The sequence below is a fragment of the Oncorhynchus gorbuscha genome, unplaced genomic scaffold, assembly GCF_021184085.1.
Source record: "Oncorhynchus gorbuscha isolate QuinsamMale2020 ecotype Even-year unplaced genomic scaffold, OgorEven_v1.0 Un_scaffold_1425, whole genome shotgun sequence".
In the NCBI taxonomy this organism is placed as follows: domain Eukaryota; kingdom Metazoa; phylum Chordata; class Actinopteri; order Salmoniformes; family Salmonidae; genus Oncorhynchus; species Oncorhynchus gorbuscha.
In genome coordinates, this window is record NW_025746208.1 from 17,501 (window position 1) to 22,500 (window position 5,000).

The window sequence follows — 5,000 nt, forward strand, 5'->3', positions numbered from 1 at the left end:
AGTGACAGGAAAGAACCCCAAATCATGTCAGAGAGGAGACGAGTTTAACAAGTCTGTGAGACATATAACAACAACAACGGCTCAAACACTTCAAGACAAGTCATGGAGAGCTGGTGAAGATGATGATGATGATGAAGACGGGAGGAAGGTGGAAATGAGGAATCCTCCATGGTTGTGTTTGTGGGGACTTACCCGATCCGGTCCCTCTCCCCAGGTTGAGGTGGGGGTGAGGGAGACTGGGCCAGCTCTCCAGGCTGCTCCAGGATGAGGGAGTGGTCAGCAGGAGAGCCAGGACCCTGGACACTGGGAGGGGTGGACGAGGCCTTACGGGCCAGGGTGGACGAACCCTTACGGGACACCCAGGACGTGTCCATCACCCGGACACCCATACTGAGAGGGACAGAGACGCATAAAACAAGAGACGGTCAGACGAGACAATTAAAAAACGAAACAAACTGTAGAGAAATAAAGAGTTGAGAGGAGGTCAGGACTAGAGGAGGAGGTCAGGACTAGAGGAGGTCAGGACTAGAGGAGGTCAGGACTAGAGGAGGAGGTCAGGACTAGAGGAGGAGGTCAGGACTAGAGGAGGAGGTCAGGACTAGAGGAGGTCAGGACTAGAGGAGGAGGAGGTCAGGACTAGAGGAGGAGGTCTGGACTAGAGGAGGAGGGAGGAGGTCTGGACTAGAGGAGGAGGAGGTCAGGACTAGAGGAGGAGGTCAGGACTAGAGGAGGAGGTCAGGACTAGAGGAGGAGGAGGTCAGAACTAGAGGAGGAGGTCAGGACTAGAGGAGGAGGTCAGGACTAGAGGAGGAGGAGGTCAGGACTAGAGGAGGAGGTCAGGACTAGAGGAGGTCAGGACTAGAGGAGGAGGAGGTCAGGACTAGAGGAGGTCAGGACTAGAGGAGGAGGAGGTCAGGACTAGAGGAGGAGTTCAGGACTAGAGGAGGAGGTCAGGACTAGAGGAGGAGGAGGTCAGGACTAGAGGAGGAGGTCAGGACTAGAGGAGGAGGTCAGGACTAGAGGAGGAGGAGGTCAGGACTAGAGGAGGAGTTCAGGACTACTAGGAGGAGGTCAGGACTAGAGGAGGAACCATACAGTACCTTTGTATTTTCCTTATGCTGCTTTGACGGGGCAAAGAAACGAGAGGCACGTAAGAGACACATTCTGTTCATTTTCTATTCATACACAGAGGCTTGTTTGGAGGGCTATGGAGCTAGATAGAGGGTTATGGAGCTATATAGAGGGTTAGGGAGCTACATAGTGGGTTAGGGAGCTACATAGTGGGTTAGGGAGCTATATAGTGGGTTAGGGAGCTATATAGAGGGTTAGGGAGCTATATAGTGTGTTAGGGAGCTACGTAGTGGGTTAAGGAGCTACATAGTGGGTTAGGGAGCTATATAGAGGGTTTGGGGAGCTACATAGTGGGTTAGGGAGCTACATAGTGGGTTAGGGAGCTATATAGAGGGTTAGGGAGCTACATACTGGGTTAGGGAGCTATATAGTGGGTTAGGGAGCTATATAGAGGGTTAGGGAGCTACATAGTGGGTTAGGGAGCTATATAGAGGGTTAGGGAGCTACATAGTGGGTTAGGGAGCTACATAGTGGGTTAGGGAGCTACATGGTGGGTTAGGGAGCTATATAGAGGGTAAGGGAGCTACATACTGGGTTAGGGAGCTATATAGTGGGTTAGGGAGCTATATAGAGGGTTAGGGAGCTACATAGTGGGTTAGGGAGCTACATAGTGGGTTAGGGAGCTACATAGTGGGTTAGGGAGCTATATAGAGGGTTAGGGCGATACATAGAGAGTTAGGGAGCTACATAGTGGATTAGGGAACTACATAATGGGTTAGGGAGCTATACAGAGGGTTAGGGAGCTACATAGTGGGTTAGGGAGCTATATAGTGGGTTAGGGAGCTATATAGAGGGTTAGGGAGCTACATAGTGGGTTAGTGAGCTACATAGAGGGTTAGTGAGCTACATAGAGGGTTAGTGAGCTACATAGAGGTTTAGGGAGCTACATAGATGGCTCGGGAGATACATAGAGGATTAGGGAGCTACATAGAGGGTTAGTGAGCTACATAGAGGGTTAGTGAGCTACATAGAGGTTTAGGGAGCTACATAGATGGCTAAGGAGCTAGGGAGCTACATTGAGGGATAGGGAGCTACATAGAGGGTTGGGGAGCTACATAGAGGGCTAAGGAGCTAGGGAGCTACATTGAGGGATTGGGAGCTACATAGAGGGTTAGGGAGCTACATAGAGGGTTAGGGAGCTATATAGTGGGTTAGGGAGCTACATAGAGGGATAGGGAGCTACATAGAGGGTTAGGGAGCTACATAGAGGGTTAGGGAGCTACATAGAGGGTTAGGGAGCTACATAGAGGGTTAGGGAACTACATAGAGGGTTAGGGAGCTACATAGAGGGCTAGGGAGCTACATAGAGGGTTAGGGAGCTAAATAGAGGGATAGGGAGCTACATAGAGGGATAGGGAGCTACATAGATGGCTTGGGAGATATATAGTGGGTTAGGGAGCTACATAGATGGCTAGGGAGATACATAGAGGTCTAGGCCAGTGACTAGTGTGGAGATTGAAATGTGCTGAGTGTAGAAGGGGCTAGTGTAGAAGTCTAGGGGCCTACATTGGGGACCAATAGAAGGGGCTAGTGTATAAGTCTAGGGGGCTACAGAGGTGACCATTGGAAGGGGCTAGTGTGGAAGGCTAGTGGGCTACATAGGGGACCAGTAGAAGGGGCTAGTGTGGAAGGCTAGTGGGCTACAGAGGGGACCAGTAGAAGTGGCTAGTGTGGAAGGCTAGTGGACTACAGAGGGGACCAGTAGAAGTGGCTAGTGTGGAAGGCTAGTGGACTACAGAGGGGACCAGTAGAAGTGGCTAGTGTGGAAGGCTAGTGGGCTACAGAGGGGACCAGTAGAAGTGGCTAGTGTGGAAGGCTAGTGGACTACAGAGGGGACCAGTAGAAGTGGCTAGTGTGGAAGGCTAGTGGGCTACAGTGTTGTCTGTATTCTGGGGATGAGATTCACAGTGACAGGGCATAGAGGGTTTCAGAGGTATTGGGACATGCCAGACCAAATGACTAGCCTGCACTGTCCTACCAAGAGGAAATGAGTGCCTCGTTAGTTAATACAGTAATGAAGCCCAGCTGAGTTCTCTGGAGTGGACTCACACGCAAAGACAAAGACGTCGTCACAACTCTCCTCAGTCCAGAAACAACAGCCTGCCTTTGATAACCGCCACAGTTACAAAACTGCTCATTTACTGAGTGGATAATAACTGTATTTTCAACCAGCGTCTCATATGGAGAACTGTTTGGGGTTGAAGTGTGTGGTGACAAAATGATATATCAATTGGAAAGTAAATCTGTCTGTCTCCTCTGTGACAGTATCTCTGTGACAGTCTCTTTGGACAGTCTCTCTGTGACAGTCTCTTTGTGACAGTCTCTCTGTGACAGTCTCTCTGGGCAGTCTCTCTGTGACAGTCTCTCTGTGCAGTCTCTCTGTGACAGACTCTCTGGACAGTCTCTCTGGACAGTCTCTCTGTGACAGACTCTCTACAGTCTTTCTGTGACAGTCTCTCTGGGAAGTCTCTCTGTGACAGTCTCTCTGTGACAGTCTCTCTGTGACAGTCTCTCTGGACAGTCTCTCTGTGACAGTCTCTCTGGGCAGTCTCTCTGTGACAGTCTCTCTGTGACAGTCTCTCTGTGACAGTCTCTCTGTGACAGTCTCTCTGTGACAGTCTCTCTGGATAGTCTCTCTGTGACAGTCTCTCTGTGACAGTCTCTCTGGGCAGTCTCTCTGTGACAGTCTCTCTGTGACAGTCTCTCTGTGACAGTCTTTCTGTGACAGTCTCTCTGTGACAGTCTCCCTGGACAGTCTCTCTGTGACAGTCTCTCTGTGACAGTCTCTCTGGACAGTCTCTCTGTGACAGTCTCTCTGTGACAGTCTCTCTGTGACAGATGGGTTTCCTCCCTCAATGTTCCAACGTTACGGGTTTACAGGTCTGTAGAAGTTTGGCCGTCAGTTGGGACAGAGGTGTTGAATTGTAAATGGGAAGCTGGTCAGCGGTGACATCACTGCTGTATCCGCTTGTTGCCCTCGCTAAACATGAGCGTAACTCCCGCCCACATTTTAAACTCCGCCTACCCAAGCCTGTGATTCGTTGGGAGAGTCATCTGTCTGTTTTCCCCTTTCTAAATGTCAGAGAGAATCTGATATTCTGCCCAGATCTTGTGCCGTTGCTCCAACGTTGCTCCAATGTCTGGTTCTCCGAGACTATTTCTGTGAGGGAGGATTTTGGCTCATCTGCCAGTGATTTTCCACCTGGTGAGTCAGGGAGGGCAGGTGACGTTCCAGACTGAGAAGGTTAGGCTAGGTGTGAGCGTGTGCGTGTGTGGTGTGAGTTTGTGTGTGTGTGTGTGCATGGTGTGAGTGCGCGCGTGTGTGTGTGTGTGTGTGTGTAGATCTCAGGAGAATGCGAAGAAGCAACTAGAAGCAACCTCTATCACTGCTGCCGTGTTGCCATAGAGACGGTGCCACTCACCGGGCCGGGACTATTTCAACAAGGTGTGTGTAGACAATTTAAATAATGTGTGTTTGCATTCCTAAGGTATCCCTCCTCTCTAGATGAGGGCTGATAAAGCTGATAGCTAACTGGATGAGAGGATGATTGACAGGGCAGAGATCTACCCTCTTCCTGTGTTCTACTGAGACCTCTAAAACAGAACAGTGTAGATGAACAACCACTTAAAGGGCTATTCCACTACGCGCCGTTTTCACAAAGTTTTGTCGGAAAAAAATTATTAAGTTCTACCCGATGACATCATCAAAAGTGATCTTCAAACACTATGAGATTCTCAGTGACGTTTGGAGCAAGAAAATACCCTCCATTGGGCTCGAAACTAAATGGCGGTTTTGAAAATCACTGTTTTTAACTTTAAACCCACCCTGTGATGTCACAAAGCCCTTTTAAAGGGCTTCTAGACTTTTT